The 16,651-nt window shown below is 40.6% G+C and overlaps 1 protein-coding gene across 1 annotated transcript in view; it reads right to left on the bottom strand.

Moving 5' to 3' along the window:
* The window catches only part of LOC148944511 (uncharacterized), a 154,810-nt gene that overhangs the window by 71,873 nt on the left and 66,286 nt on the right, over window positions 1-16,651 (bottom strand). The window lies entirely within an intron of this gene.

Raw genomic sequence — 16,651 nt, 5'->3', positions numbered from 1 at the left:
TCTCAAGAAAATCGCTTGTCTTTAGTAAACTTAGCCATAGCTAGTTGAAACTCTACTTAGATATCTTCATTTTTAGTCTAATTGTGTAGGTACTAAGGGAACATTGAACATTTTTTCAGATTTTGTGTGTTTTCGCAAGAAAATAGCTTGTCTTTAGCAAACTTAGCCATAGCTAGTTGAAACTCTAAATAGATATCTTCATTTTTAGTCTAATTGCGTAGGTACTAAAGGAACATTGATCATTTTTTCTGATTTTGTGTGTTTTCACAAGAAAATAGCTTGTCTTTAGCAAACTTAGCCATAGCTAGTTGAAACTCTTAATAACTATCTGCATTTTTAGTCTAATTGTGTAGGTAGTAAAGGAACATTGAAAATTTTTTCTGATTTTGTGTGTTTTCGCAAGAAAATAGCTTGTCTTTAGTAAACTTAGCCATAGCTAGTTGAAACTTTGCATAAATATCTTCATTTTTAGTCTAATTGCGTAGGTACTAAAGGAACATTGATCATTTTTTCTGATTTTGTGTGTTTTCACAAGAAAATAGCTTGGCTTTAGCAAACTTAGCCATAGCTAGTTGAAACTCTGCATAAATATCTTCATTTTTAGTCTAATTGCGTAGTTACTAAAGGAACATGTGTGTCTCTGTGTGTGTGTCTCTGTGGGTTTGTCTCTGTGTTTGTGTCTCTGTGTCTGTGTATCTGTGTGTTTGTCTCTGTGTCTGTGTCTCTGTGTTTGTTTCTCTGTTTGTGTGTCTCTGTGTGTGTGTCTCTGTGTCTGTGTCTCTGTGTGTGTGTCTCTGTGTGTGTGTCTCTCTGTGTGTGTGTCTCTTTGTATGTCTCTCTGTGTGTTTGTCTATGTGTGTGTGTGTCTGTGTGTGTGTCTCTGTTTGTTGTGTCTGTGTGTGTGTGTCTCTGTGTATGTGTCTCTGTTTGTGTGTCTGTGTGTGTGTGTCTCTGTGTTTGTGTGTCTCTGTGTGTCTCTGTGTGAGTGTCTCTGTGTGTGTGTCTCTGTATGTGTGTCTCTGTATGTGTGTCTCTGTGTGTATGTCTCTGAGTGTGTGTGTCTGTGTCTGTGTGTCTCGGTGTGGGTCTGTGTCTGTGTGTGTGTGTGTTTTTGTCTCTCTGTGTGTGTGTCTCTGTGTGTGTGTCTGTGTGTGTGTGTGTCTGTGTGTGTGTGTCTGTTTGTGTGTCTCTGTTTGTGTGTGTGTGTGTGTGTGTGTGTGTGTGTGTGTGTGTGTCTCTGTGTGTGTGTCTCTGTGTGTGTGTCTCTGTGTGTGTCTCTCTGTGTGTGTCTCTGTATGTGTGTCTCTGTGTGTGTGTCTCTGTGTGTGTGTCTGTGTGTGTGTCTCTGTGTTTGTGTCTGTCTGTGTGTGTGTCTGTGTGTTTGTGTGTCTGTGTGTTTCTATGTCTTAGTCACTCTGTGTGTGTGTGTGTGTGTGTTTCTCTGTGTTTTTGTCTGTCTCTCTGTGTGTGTCTGGGTGTGTGTCTCTGTGTGTGTGTCTCTGTGTGTGTGTCTCTGTGTGTGTGTCTCTGTGTATGTGTCTCTGTGTCTGTGTCTCTGTGTGTGTCTCTGCGTGTGTGTCTCTGTGTGTTTGTCTCTGTGTCTGTGTCTCTGTGTATGTGTCTCTGTGTCTGTGTCTCTGTGTGTGTCTCTGCGTGTGTGGCTCTGTGTGTGGGTCTCTGTGGGTGTGTGTCTCTGTGTCTGTGTCTCTGTTTGTGTGTCTCTGTGTGTGTGTCTCTGTGTTTGTGTCTCTGTTTCTGTTTGTCTGTGTGTGTCTCTCTATGTTTGTGTCTGTCTGTGTGTTTCTCTCTCTGTGTGTGTCTGTGTTTCTGTGTCTGTGTGTGTGTCTCTGTGTGTGTGTGTCTCTGTTTGTGTGTCTGTCTGTGTGTCTCTGTGTGTTTGTCTCTGTGTTTGAGTCTCTGTGTTTGTGTCTCTTTGTTTGTGTATCTGTTTGTGTGTGTCTGTGTGTGTGTCTCTGTGTTTGTGTCTCTGTATGTGTGTCTGTGTGTGCGTGTCTTTGTGTGTCTCTGTGTGAGTGTCTCTGTGTGTGTGTGTCTCTGTATGTGTGTCTCTGTATGTGTGTCTCTGTGTGTGTGTCTCTGAGTGTGTGTCTCTGTGTGTGTGTCTGTGTGTGTGTGTCTCTGTTTGTGTGTCTCTGTGTGTGTGTCTGTGTGTGAGTGTGTGTGTGTGTGTCTCTCTGTGTGTGTGTCTCTGTGTGTGTGTGTCTGTCTCTGTATGTGTGTCTCTGTGTGTGAGTCTCTGTTTGTATGTCTCTGTATGTGTGTCTCTGGGTGTGTGTCTCTCTGTGTGTGTCTCTGGGTGTGTGTGTCTTTGTGCGTCTGTCTTTGTGTGTCTCTGTGTGTGTGTGTGTGTCTTTGTGTCGGTTTCTGTGTGTGTCTGTGTCTGTGTGTGTGTCTGTGTGTGTGTCTGTGTGTGTTTCTGTCTGTGTGTGTGTCTCTGTGTGTGTGTCTGTGTGTGTCTCTGTGTGTGTCTCTCTCTGTGGGTCTCTGTGTGTGTCTGTCTCTGTGTGTGTGTCTGGGGGTGTGTGTCTCTGTGTTTGTGTCTACGTGTGTGTGTGTCTCTGTGTCTGTGTCTCTGTGTGTGTGTCTCTGTGTCTGTGTCTCTGTGTGTGTCTCTGCGTGTGTGTCTCTGTATGTATGTCTCTGTGTGTGTGTGTCTCTGTGTCTGTGTCTCTGTATCTGTGTCTGTGTGTGTGTGTCTCTGTGTGTGTGTCTCTGTGTCTGTCTCTCTGTTTGTGTGTCTCTGGGTGTGTGTCTCTGAGTGTGTGTGTCTCTGTGTCTGTGTCTCTGTGTGTGTGTCTCTGTGTGTGTGTCTCTGTGTGTGTGTCTCTGTGTGTGTGTCTCTGTGTGTGTGTTTGTTTCTGTGTGTTTGTATCTGTGTGTTTGTCTCTGTGTGTGTGTCTCTGTGTGTTTGTTTCTGTGTGTGTGTCTTTGTGTGTGTGTCTCTGTGTGTGTCTCCGTGTGTGTGTGTGTCTGTGTGTGTGTGTCTCTCTTTGTGTCTGTCTGTGGGTGTTTGTGTGTGTGTGTGTGTGTCTGTGTGTGTGTGTGTCTGTGTGTGTGTGTGTCTCTGTGTGTGTGTCTCTGTGTCTGTGTCTGTGTATCTGTGTGTGTGTGTCTGTGTCTGTGTGTCTGTGTGTCTGTGTTTCTCTGTCTGTGTGTGTCTGTCTGTGTGTGTGTGTCTGTCTGTCTGTCTCTCTGTGTGTGTGTCTCTGTGTGTGTGTGTTTCTGTGTGTGTGTCTCTGTGTGTGTGTCTCTGTGTGTGTCTCTGTATGTGTGTCTCTATGTGTGTGTCTCACTGTGTGTGTCTCTGTGTGTGTGTCTCTGTGTGTGTGTGTCTCTGTGTGTGTGTCTCTGTGTTTGTGTCTCTGTGTGTGTGTCTCTTTGTGTGTGTCTCTGTGTGTGTGTCTCTGTGTGTGTGTCTCTGTGTGTGTTCTTCTGTGTGTGTCTCTGTGTGTGTGTGTCTGTTTTTGATTTTCTGTGTGTGATTGTGTCTGTGTGTGTGTCTCTCTGTGTGTGTCTCTGTTGTTGTGTGTCTCAGTGTGTGTGTCTCTCGTTTTTTCACTCACTTGTTGTGACTCTGTGTGTGTGTGTCTGTCTTTTTGTGTCTCTGTGTGAGTGTCTCTGTTTTATTCCCTGTGTGTAGGTCTTTGTTTGGGTGTCTCTTTGTGAGTGTATCGCATTTTCTCAGTCTGTGTGTGTGTCTGTCTTTGAGTGTCAGTGTCTGACTGTGTGTCGGTGTGGCTGTGTCTGTGTGTGTCTCTGTCTGTCTCTCTGTCGGTTTTTCTGTGTGTGTGTATGTATGTCTGTGTGTGTGTGTCTCTCTGTGTGTGTGTGTCTGTGTGTGTGTCTGTGTGTGTGTGTTTTTGTGTCTTTGTTTGGGTCTGTTTGTGTGTCTCTGTGTGTGTGTCTCTGTGTGTGTGTCTGCGTGTTAGTGTGTTTATTTTTGTCTCTGTGTGTGTGTCTCTGTGTGTGTGTCTCTGTGTGTGTGTCTCTGTGTGTGTGTGTCTCTGTGTGTGTGTCTCTGATTTAGTGTGTCTGTGTTGTGTCTCTGTGTGTGTGTCTCTGTGTTTGTGTCTCTATCTATGTGTCTCTGTGTATGTGTGTCTGTGTGTGTGTGTGTCTCTCTCTGTGTGTGTCTCTGTGTGTGTGTCTCTGTGTGTTTGTGTCTGTGTGTGTGAGTCTGTGCGTGTGTCTCTGTGTGTTTGTGTCTCTGTGTGTGTGTGTCTCTGTGTGTGTGTCTCTGTGTGTGTCTCTGTGTGTTTGTGTCTCTGTATGTGTGTCTCTGTGTCTGTGTCTCTCTGTGTGTGTGTCTCTGTGTGTGTGTGTCTGTGTGTGTGTGTGTGTGTGTGTGTGTCTGTGTGTGTGTGTCTGTGTGTGTTTGTGTCTCTGTGTGTGTGTGTCTCTGTTTGTCTGTCTGTGTGTGTGTGTCTCTGTGTGTGTGTTTCTTTGTGTGTGTGTCTGTGTGTGTGTCTCTGTCTGTGTCTGTGTCTGTGTGTGTCTCTGTGTGTGTGTCTCTCTGTGTGTGTCTCTGTGTGTGTATCTCTGTGTGTATGTTTCTCTGTGTGTGTGTGTCTCTGTCTGTGTGTGTCTCTCTGTGTGTGTCTCTCTGTGTGAGTTTATGTGTCTTTGTGTGTGTGTCTGTTTTTTTGTGTTTTTGTCACTGTGTCATTTGGTCTGTGTGTGTTTTTGTCTTTGTGTGGGTCTGTGTTTGTTTGTGTCTGTGTGTGTGTGTCTGTGTGTTTGTGTCTGTGTGTGTGTCTCTGTGTGTGTGTCTCTGATTGTGTGTCTCTGTGTGTGTGTCTCTGTGTGTGTGTATCTGTGTGTGTTTTTCTGTGTGTTTGTCTGTGTGTTTGTGTGTCTCTGTGTGTGTGTGTCTCTCTGTGTGTGTGTCTCTGTGTGTGTGTGTCTGTGTGTGTGTCTGTGTGTGTGTGAGTCTGTGTGTGTGTCTCTGTGTGTTTGTGTCTCTGTGTGTGTGTGTGTCTGTGTGTGTGTCTCTGTGTGTGTGTGTCTGTATGTGTGTGTCTCTGTGTGTGTCTCTCTGTGTGTGTGTCTCTGTGTTTGTGTGTCTGTGTGTGTGTGTGTCTGTGTTTGTGTCTCTGTGTGTGTGTCTCTGTGTGTGTGTCTCTGTGTGTGTGTGTCTCTGTGTGTGTGTCTCTCTGTGTGTGTGTCTCTGTGTGTGTGTCTCTGAGTGTGTGTCTCTGTGTGTTTGTCTCTGTTTGTGTCTCTCTGTGTGTGTGTCTCTGTGTGTGTGTCTCTGTGTGTGTGTCTCTGTGTGTGTGTCTCTGTGTGTTTGTCTCTGTGTGTGTGTCTCCGTGTGTGTGTCTCTGTGTTTGTGTCTCTGTGTGTGTGTCTCTTTGTGTGTGTCTCTGTGTGTGTGTCTCTGTGTGTGTGTCTCTGTGTGTGTTCTTCTGTGTGTGTGTCTCTGTGTGTGTGTCTCTGTGTGTGTGTCTCTGTGTGTGTGTCTCTGTGTGTGTGTCTCTGTGTGTGTGTCTCTCTGTGTGTGTCTCTTTTTGTGTGTCTATCTGTGTGTGTATCTCTGTGTGTGTCTCTGTGTCTGTGTGTGTCTCTGTGTGTGTGACTCTGTGTGTGTGTCTCTGTGTGTGTGTCTCTGTGTGTAGGTCTATGTGTGTGTCTCTGTGTGTGAGTGTCTCTGTGTGTGTGTCTCTGTGTTTGTGTCTCTGTGTGTGTGTCTCTGTGTGTGTGTCTCTGTGTGTGTGTCTCTGTGTTTGTGTCTCTGTGTTTGTCTGTGTCTGTGTCTCTGTGTGTCGGTATTTCTGTGTGTCTGTTTTTGTGTCTCTGTATGTTTATGTGTCTGTGTGTGTGTGTCTGTGTGACTCTGTATGTGTGTGTGTGTCTCTGTGTGTGTGTCTGTTTGTGTGTCTCTGTGTGTGTGTGTCTGTCTGTGGGTGTGTGTGGGTGTCTCTCTGTGTGTCTATCTGTGTGTGTGTTTGTCTGTGTGTGTTTCTGTGTGTTTGTGTGTCTCTGTGTGTGTGTCTCTGTTTGTGTGTCTCTGTGTTGTGTCTCTGTGTGTGTGTGTCTGTTTTTGTGTTTCTGTGTGTGTGTGTGTGTGTGTGTGTGTCTGAGTGTGTGTGTCTCTCTTTGTGTGTCTCTCTGTGTGTGTGTCTGTGTGTGTTTGTCTCTGTGTGTGTGTGTCTGTGCGTGTGTCTGTGTGTGTTTGTGTCTCTGTGTGTGTGTGTCTCTGTGTGTGTGTGTCTTTGTGTGTCTCTCTGTGTTTGTGTCTCTGTATGTGTGTCTCTGTGTGTGTGTCTCTGTGTGTGTGGCTCTCTGTGTGTGTGTCTGTGTGTGTGTCTCTGTATGTGTGTGTCTCTGTGTGTGTGTGTCTCTGTGTGTGTGTGTCTCTGTGTGTGTGTGTCTCTCTGTGTGTGTCTATCTGTGTGTGTCTCTCTCTGTGTGTCTCTGTGTGTTTGTCTCTGTGTGTGTGTCTGTGTGTGTGTGTCTCTGTGTGTGTGTCTCTGTGTTTGTGTCTCTGTGTGTGTGTCTCTGTGTGTTTGTCTCTGTGTGTGTGTCTCTGTGTGTGTGTCTCTGTGCGTGTGTCTCTGTGTGTGTGTCTCTGTGTGTGTGTCTCTGTGTGTGTGTCTCTGTTTGTGTCTCTGTGTGTGTTTCTCTGTGTATGTGTCTCTTTGGGTGAAACAGTTTGAGGCATTTTAGGCGATGATTTTAGAAAACAAAAGCAGAACTTTTAAAATCACAACAACTGACGGTCAGTAAATAATTCCTTTGTGGGGCCCGGGGAGGGCCTTGGGGGGTCTGGGTGGGCCTTTGGGGGCGCCGGTGATCCTTTGGGAGCTGGGGGGGCCGTGGTGGGGCACAGGGAGGGCCTGTGGGTGCCTGGGGGTCGGTGGGGGCCCGGTGGCGGGCCTTTGGGACCCCGTGGGTCCTTTGGGAGCTCGATGGGCCTTGGGGGGGCCCGGGGAGGGCATTGGGGGGTCTGGGTGGGCCTTTGGGGCGCCGGTGGCCCTTTGGGAGCTCGATGGGCCTTTGGGGGGCCCGGGGATGGCATTTGGGTGTCTGGGTGGGCCTTTGGGGCGCCGGTGGCCCTTTGGGAGCTTGGGGGGCCTTTGAGTGTCCGGGGGGCAGTTGGGGCCTGGGGGAATTATTTTCAATACATATTGAGCTTCAAATGTATTGGAAAGACTTTTTTCAGGTAGAGTTCTTAATATATTTTTTGGAAAGGGGTCTCCTCCCTCCAACTATAACATAGTTATTATGATATAATTGTTTCCATAATGGGATTTTCCTCTGGTAAAATTCTTGTCATTCGTGAAACGTTTTAATTGGGAATACCCTGCAGTTGTCTTATAATTTTTCAAGTTATCACATTGGAACTAAATGCCAGAGTTCGTTCAAATTGCCAAATCACTGTCCGATTATCTCTATTTCGATGATTCCGAGATGGGAGTTCTGTGGCACAGGCTTGATTCACTGTCTCTGTAAGTATTATGCATTTTTCTAGCTCAGGCTCCGGGGATATTTGCTCCCTTGATGGGCGTTTATCTTAATTGGAAAGTAACTCAATAGATTTTTTGAGTTTTAATAATTCTATAGGTCAAGATGAAAGAAATTCTGTAAATTCTTGTCCTTCCGTGAGTAGTAAATAGGGTTCTAATATCAAGTGGGCTACTAGACAAGATGATCACTTTTCGGTGCTTCCGATACTTGAGGTCATCAGATTATGGATTATGTGGGGTCTTCCTGGGTTCAAATAATAAAATGCTTCTGGATGTACCCAGCTACCAGACGGAGGGCCTAAATTGCCGAAGGATGGCATAAAGTGTTCTTGGCTTGTATATATTTGAAGATATCCCCTATTATGTTTGAAGTGATTTTTCAAGATATGAAGAGGGGTTTTTGGATCCCAGTTTATTTATATTAATTTACAAAGCAAGGATTTAATCATAGGTAGTACTTCAAAATTTCCAAGTAGATCCATACTTCTTTTTTCAGATTTTCAAGGAGCTTTGGATTTAATACAGAGATGCCGGTCTGAAATTGTAATAATGGGAGGCTGCATCTTGAACCTGATTGTTATTACGTTCTCTACAACAGTGGACTTTCTTGCAACTACGCTTGCTGCTGGAACTCTACCAACAGTCTACATCCTGACACGTTTAAATGAAGCATCAGCGTCTTTGATCGATAAAATTTTTTCGTCCCTCAGTTTGGTTCAGAATCCTATACTCGTGAGTGACACTTCAGACCATTTCCTATACTTACAGTTTTGATCAGAGGTATAGGCCATACGCCTCCGATGTTTTATTATTAATTTTTTTCCCAGAGGCACTTCATATGGAAGGGGTCGTCGTTTAAACTTCAAAGGGGGCTCATTCAATTGAAAATCGAGAGTTTTAGTGCCCTTTTTGAGAGTCAAAAGTGATCGTAGGGCAACTAACCCCCCACCACACCCTTTTTTCTCCAAATACGCACAATAAAATTTTGAGGTAGCCATTTTGTTAAAAACAGTTCAAAGATCATATAACAAAAACTCCGGGGTCGACACAAGCCCCTAGGGACCGTGGGCGTTGGAAGTTATGCCCTGGGGGCAAATATGGTTCTTCTAGTGGGATGCTCGTAAAAAATTCAGAGGGCTCATTTGATTGGAAATTAAAAGCTATAGTTCAGTCTTTCAGAGTCAAAAGAAATTGGAGGGCAATTATGGAAGAGATGCTCGTATAAACTTCAGAGAGGGATCATTTGATTGGAAATTGAAAGTTCTAGTTCACTTTTTAAGAGTGAAACGAGATCGGAAGGCAACTAGCCCCCCCCCCCTCTACACCCTTTTTTCCTCAAACCCATCCGATAAGAACTTTGAGATAGCCATTTTTTTAATACTTCAAAGGTCATATGACAAAACTCCAGGGTCGATGCAACCCCTTAAGGCCCGAGGGAAGGCATTGTGATTTATACCCTGGTGGAATATGTGGTTCATAATGAAGGGAATCTCGTAAAAACTTCAGCGAAGGCTTATTTGATTGGAAATGGAAAGTTATAGTCCAGTTTTTGAGAGTCAAAAGAGATTGAAGGGTAACTAGCCCCCCCCCACACCCCTTTTCCCCAAATACATCCGACAAAAATTTTGAGATAGTTAAAAAATATTTCAAAATTCAGATAACACAAAGGACCCAAGGGCCCGGGGGCAGACGTTGTAAATTATGCCTTGGAGGCATATATGGTTTTTATCAAAGGGATGCTCGTATAAACTTCAGAGAGTGCTCATTTGATTGGAAATTGAAAGTTTGAGTTCACTTTTTAAGAGTCAAAAGAGATCCAAGGGCAACTTCCCCCCCACACACCATTTTTTCCAAACCCATTCGATGAAAATTTTTAGATAGCCATTTTGTTCAAATCAGTTCAAGGTCGGATAATAAAAAACTCCGGTGTCGATACTACCCCCCAGGGCCCGGGGGCAGGTGTTCTAAGTTATGTTTTGAGGGCATGTATGGTTATTATGGAAGGGATGCTCGTATAAACTTCATAGAGGGCTCATTTGATAGGAAAGTTGTAGTTTACTTTTTAAGAGTCAAGAAATCGGACGGCAACTAGCGCCTATCGCCCACACCCTTTTTTCCCCAAACCCATCCGCTACAAATTTTGATATAACAATTTTTTTAAATAGTTCAAAAATTAGATAACAAAAACTCCGGTGTCGACACAACCCCCCAGGGCCCGGGGGTAGGCGTTGTAAGTGTTGTCTTAGGGTTCTTATGAAAGAGATGCTCGTATAAACCTCGGAGAAGGCTCATTTGATTGGAAATTGAAAGTTATAGTTCACTTTTTAAGAGTTAAAAGATATTCGAGGGCAACTAGCCCCTCCCCACAGACCCCTTTTCTCCAAACCTATCTGATATAAATTTTCACAGAGAACCTTGTTGAGAGAACTTTGAGAGAGCAATTTTTTTCAAAATCGTTCAAAGATCATATAAAGAAAACTCCGGGGTCGACACAATCTTTCAGGGTCAAGGGTAGATATTTTAAGTTATGCCCGGGGGCATATATAGCTGTTATGGAAGGGATATTCGTATCAACTTCAGAGAGGGCTCATTTGATTTGAAATTTGAAGTTCTTGTTCAATTTTTAAAAGTCAAAAGAGAACGGATGGCAACTAGCCCTCCTCCCCACACCCCACACCCTTTTTTCCCCAAACCCATGCGATACAAATTTTAAGATAGTGTTTTTTTCGAAATACTTCAAAGGTCAAATAATAAAAACTCCGGTGTCGACGCAGACCCCCAGGGCCCGGGGGAAGGCGCTGTAATTTTATGTCCTGTGGCTGTATATGGTTCTTATGAAAAGGACACTCGTATAAATTTCAGACAGAACTCATCCAACTGGAAAGTAAAAGTTCTAGTTCAATTTTTCAGAGACAAAAGAGATCGGAGTTCTTCTAGCCCCTCTCCCATCCACGCCTTTTTCTTTCGCAAACACATCCGATAAAATTTTTAAGGTGACCATTTTTTAAAAATAATTCAAACATCAGATATTAAGGCTCCGGGGTCGACACAACCCCCCAGGCCTGGGGATAGGCGTTATAAGTTATGCCCTGGGGGCATATATGGCTCTTATAGAAGGGATGCTCGTACAAACTTCAGAGAGGGCTCATTTGACTGAAAATGGTAATTTCCAGTTCACTTTTAAAGAATCAAAAGAAATCGAAGGGCAATTAGATCCCGCCCTTTTCCCCCTAAACTCATCCAATAAAAATTTTGAGATAACCATTTAGTTAAAAATAGTTCTAACATCAGATAATAAAACTCCGAGGTTGAGAAAAACCCATTTCTTTTACTTTTACATTGTTACTTGGATACTAGTTTTGATGCTTTGATGAATACTTGATTTTGAAAAAAAAGTTTGATTTTGAAATAAGGAATTTTTAAAAACTCGAAACTTTTTGCAATCAAAAAAAAAAATAAAACTAATTAAAAAAATTTCCGAAAAAGAAGTTTTTCAAAGAAAAGTAAAGGCCATTTTAAACTTAAGATCAGCAGATACAAATACCTCTTAAAATTCAAACTCAAAACGACCAGAAATTACTATTAAAGAATAAATGAAAACCAAAATAAACAGAAATTAAATAAGCAATCATATCAAAAAAACATACAACAAGTAATAATATAAATGGATGAATAAATCTTAAAGCAAGTAATACTTAAATTGAATATGCAAATCACGGGGGAATTGTAAGTTATGCCAGGGGGCATTTATAGCTGTTATGGAAGGGATATTCGTATCAACTTCAGAGAGGGCTCATTTGATTGGAAATTTGAAGTTCTTGTTCAATTTTTTAAAGTCAAAAGAGAACGGAGGGCAACTAGCCCTCTTCCCCCCGCACCCCACGCCCTTTTTTCCCCAAACCCCTGCGATACAAATTTTAAGATAGCAATTCTTTCGAAATAGTTCAAAGGTCAAATAATAAAAACTCTGGTGTCGACGTAGACCCCCAGGGCCCGGGGGAAGGCGCTGTAATTTTATGTCCTGGGGCTGTATATGGTTCTTATGAAAAGGATACTCGTATAAATTTCAGACAGAACTCATCCGACTGGAAAGTAAAAGTTATAGTTCACTTTTTCATAGACAAAAGAGATCGGAGGCCTACTAGCCCCTCTCCCATCCACGCCTTTTTCTTTCGCAAACCCATCCGATAAAATTTTAAGGTGACCATTTTTTTAAAAGTAATTCAAAGATCAGATATTAAGACTCCAGGGTCGACACAACCCCCCAGGGCCCGGGGACAGGCGTTGTAGTTATGCCCAGGGGGCATATATGGCTCTTATAGAAGGGATGCTCGTACAAACTTCAGAGAGGGCTCATTTGATTGAAACTGGTAAGTTCCAGTTCACTTTTAAAGAATCAAAAGAAATCGAAGGGCAATTAGACCCCGCCCTTTTTCCTCCAAACTCATCCAATAAAAATTTTGAGATAACCATTTGGTTAAAAATAGTTCTAACATCAGATAACAAAAATTCCGAGGTTGACACAAACCCATTTTTTTACTTTGATATTGTTACTTTGACACTAGTTTTGATACTTTGATGAATACTTGATTTTGGAAAAAAAAAAGTTTGATTTTGAAATAAGGAATTTTTAAAAACTTGAAACTTTTTGCAATAAAAATAAAATAAAAACTAATTAAAAAAACTTTCTGTAGAAGAAGTTTTTCAAAGAAAAGTAAAGGCCAATTCAAACTTAATATCAGCAGATAAAAATACCCGTTAAAATTCAAACTCAAAACAACCAGAAATTACTGTTAAAGAATAAATGAAATCCCAAATGAACAGAAATTAAATAAACAACCATATCAAAAAAACATATAATAGGTAATAATATAAATGAATAAATAAATCTTAAAACAAGTAAAGCTTAAATTGAATATGAAAATCCAGATCAAAACGAAAAAATATTTGTTATTGGAGTATAAATGAAACCCAAAAGGAACAGAAAGTAAATAAACAATCAATGCAAACAAACATACAATAGATACTAATGTAAATGAATAAATAAATCTTAAAACGAGTGAAACTTAAATTGAATATGCAAATCAAGCTTGTAATGAACACAAACATTACAAACAAGAGTTTGAGTATCGTCTTCTTCTCTCACTGTAAAAGTCTAAAACCGACTGCGTCATTGGCGCTTTACTGAAAACTATATGTCTTAAACAGTCTTGGAAAGTATAAACAAAATCAAATTAAATATTTGATATAGATTGATATTATTTATTTAAAAATCCATCAGTTCGAGATTTTATTTCACTGAAATTTTATTTTCATTTTCAAAGCTGTAAGAACTGGAAGAGAAAATATTTGTAACATTGTTTGTTTTCAGTGAAGCTCCAATGGCACAGTAGGCTTTTTGTTTTTACGGTTAAGGAAGGGGGCAGAATCCAGACTCTTGTTGTAGTGAAACTATATTCGTCTCGAACAATCTTAAAAAGAACTAATAAATTAGACTGAATATTTGATGTATAATGATATTAATTGCTGAAAGCTCAGCAGTTTCAAATTTTAATGTTTATTTTCAATGTTAAGTACAAAAGAAAATATTTGTAATACAATTCATTTTTAGTAAAGTGCCAATGACGCAGTAGGTCTTAGACTTTTACAATGAGAGAAGTAGGCAATACCCAAACTCTTATTTGTTGTGATTTGTGTTCGTTTCAAGCTTGATTTGCATATTCAATTTAAGTTTCACTCGTTTTAAGATTTATTTATTCATTTACATTATTATCTATTGTATTTTTGTTTGTATTCATTGTTTATTTAATTTCTGTTCGTTTTGGGTTTTATTTATACTTCAATAGCAAAATATTTTTTTTCGTTTTAAGCTTGATTTGCATATTCAATTTAAGCGTAACTCGCTTTAGGATTTATTTATTCATTTATATTATTACTTGTTGTATGTTTTTTTGCTATGATTGTTTATTTAATTTCTGTTCGTTTTGGGTTTCATTTATTTTTTAATAGTAATTTTTAGTTGTTTTTAGTTTGAATTTTAACTGGTAATTTTTTATGCTGATCTTCAGTTTAAAATGGCCTTAACTTTTCTTTGAAAAACTTCTTTTTAGGATTTTTTTTTCTTAATTAATTTTGAAAAAATGATGAAGAGGAATACCTGTCATTCTGCCTCAGATCACGGTTAACTAATAACTCATGGATAATTTTGACGTGGGAAAAGATTTATTTCTAAAGTTTGATTCATTTAATGAGTCAGTGAAAGTTTCTATTCTTAACGTATGTGCTCCCTCCTTTTCTACTTCTTCTAGGTCAAAAAGATCTATTTGTCTTAACCCAGGGATGACCCCTGGTCTTTTTAGGAGCTACAGAAGATACAATAATCTTTGGAAAGCTTATGTCAGCAAAGCCTTTTTCTAGTGCTGCATGTCTTCTGTGGTTCAAACTCTACAGAAATGTCTTTAACTCCTTGTGCCGGAAAGCCAAATCCCTTTATTACTACTACTACTAATAACAAGTCACTGCAGTACCAAGTCGCCTGAGGCCAACACAGTTTCACCCGGTCCTCCTCCATCTCTATCTACTCAACGCCTCCTTCTTTACACCTTTCTAGGAAGTTTTCACTTTCCTTAAATCTTTCCCTTGCGACATTATCCCACCCCAACCGGATACGACCTTCCTTTTGGTTGGCCCTAGACAATCGTTCAAAAAGAAAAATCTTTGGCAATCTGTCATACTCCATCCACAACGTACCCTAACCGTCTTAACCTTTCATTATAGCCTTAGAAAGTGGGATTGAACCATGCTTTTCGTAGAGCCTACTGTTTGAGATACTATCGGTCAGTCTAGTACCCAAAAAACCGTAGGCAATTTTTCTACAAAACATCTAGCAAAAATTTCTCCGTTTTTTCGAACCCCTTTTCTTCAGCCTCCGTTTCTTGGAGCCAACTTTTTTCAACTGTGAAAAAACACCATGGGACTTGGTTGTTCTACCTAGGTAAGTATTGCTCTCCACTTTATCGATCTTCTCGTTACCCAGCATGACGTTTCCATCTTCACTTATTCCTAGCCCTTTATTACTAAAAAAAAAATTTGGAATGTGGGAAAGATATCTGAAATACTTGGCAGGTGATCAATTCCGTCTTCAAACCTTCTCTTGGCCTTCTTCTGTCCCTCCACGTCTTTTAGTTGATGGCATAGTTGTTGAGGGTGAGATGTCTGTTCAAGTAGCATTTGCCTCAGATTTTAGCCAATATTGGGAAAACTAATACTTCTTCAGTTAGGTCTTTGCCTTCGCAACTAGATTACAAATCTTATCAGGGCCTGCCTTGTTTCAAGCGATAGCATTGGATCCTGCTTCTGATGTTATAAAATAGCCAGGATTGCCCATAACTTGAAAGGTTCTTCGTGGTCTGGCATGGACTATATTCCTACTAAGGTAATCAAGTTCATTCTTCCTTCAATTATTTCTCCACTGACAAAAATTATAAATCTGTCTTTTGAAAATGGGATTTCCCCAGTTCTCTCAAGTCAGCTACAGTGCTTGTTTTACATAAACTTGGACCACGGAAATGTCCAGCCAACTATCGATCTATATCATTTCTGTCTATTTATAGCAACATTTTTGAAAAGGCCTTCCAGTCTACTTGCCTTTCTAGAGGCAAAAGATGTTTTCCCAGGATTTTCAGCTTATTTTTTCGGCTAAGCATTCAAAGGAGCATGATTGTGCAACTCTTCTGAATTTTCTCCACACTGCGCTCGTCTCTAGTTTGATTCCTACTTCTATATTTCTGGATGTCCGTTAAGCTTTGGTTTCTTTAACCCATGGGATTCTGCTTTATAAGTTATCACTTATATAATATGGCAGGGTTATGGTAGGGTGTAAGAGGGCAGTGTTATGCTTTGTTTTATTCTTATTTGTCAGGTAGAACTATCTCTATAGGTTCCCTTTTTTGTTCTTCGTCTGAAATCGAGTTTGGTGTTCCTAAAGGTTGCTTTCTTTGGCCGTTTCTCTTTTAGAGTTATGTTAATGATAGTGGTAGTTAAGAGACAGAAACCTACCGTTCTCCGTCACCTATGTTATCTTGAATCTTTCAATGCTCAAAAAAGTCGATCACCTTCACAGTATGAGGACGATCTCGTCACTTTTGCTAATGATAGTACCATTAATGCTGCAGTTAGTAACGAAGTTTAAGCTGATTTTGAAATTAGTTCACCATTTTGAGACTCGTCCTATAGTTCGATGCCAATTGCCTTGCCCTAATTGTTGCTAAGTCAAATTTTTAATTTTTTCCTGTACTTTTTCTTTTTTCCCCTCGGTTATCTGATATCCATCTGTCAAGCGGTTCTCTAAGTAGACCTAAAGATCTTGGAATCCTTAGGAAGCTAAAACTTATTTTTCCTGGATCAATTTAAAAATTATGTTTCATCGCTTAGTGAATCTTTTGTCACTTACTGCCCTACTACATTAATGTCAACTTTTTATTCTTTTTTTTTTTTAAACCACTGTCAAAGTTAAATGGTAAAGCAAGGACCCTTATACGAGAAACTAATAGTTCCGCAACTAACCCGTTGCCTTATTTTAAAGTCACACTGCATTCTTTTTTAAGCATCATTCACTTAGGACCACATCCCCGTGGTCCTAAAAACTAAATTTATCTTTCGTCACTGATTGGTCTACGCATCTTCCTCGCATTTCAAGGAATATTAATATTCCATTCATTCCATTGTTGAAGTCTGATTTCAATCCGCTGTTTTTTGGGTATGACATATGAATCATATGTCGTAATTTTTACCCATTTATACATGCAATTGAAAAATCCAAAGAAATCTGTTTGGATTTAGTAGGGAAAGGAAGTATAAATTAACCGTGACCGTAATCGGACAAAAATGTGACCACCTCTGACAGTGGAAAGAACTGGTTTAACGGCAGCGTTGGTAAAAATAACGTGATTGAATCTTGGCCACTGGTAGAATTTGTGACAATTTAGTCTAACCCTGGAACTATATTATTTGTCAAGTAGTGCTAAAGTAACCTGTTGTTTAATTTGCTAAATTTGTTGCTGGATCATCATTGTATTTTAGCTGACTTAAGAGGCTAACATTAACCATAAGATATAAAAAAAATCCTGATTCTTTTTATTTGGCTAGCGATATGAGTTTTAATA

The sequence above is a fragment of the Artemia sp. Qi Xiang Cuo genome, chromosome 14 (genome assembly GCF_049724085.1).
Source record: "Artemia sp. Qi Xiang Cuo chromosome 14, ASM4972408v1, whole genome shotgun sequence".
In the NCBI taxonomy this organism is placed as follows: Eukaryota; Metazoa; Arthropoda; class Branchiopoda; order Anostraca; family Artemiidae; genus Artemia; species Artemia sp. Qi Xiang Cuo.
Note: the sequence above shows the minus strand (reverse complement) of the source record. Positions and strands in the feature narration are given on the sequence as shown.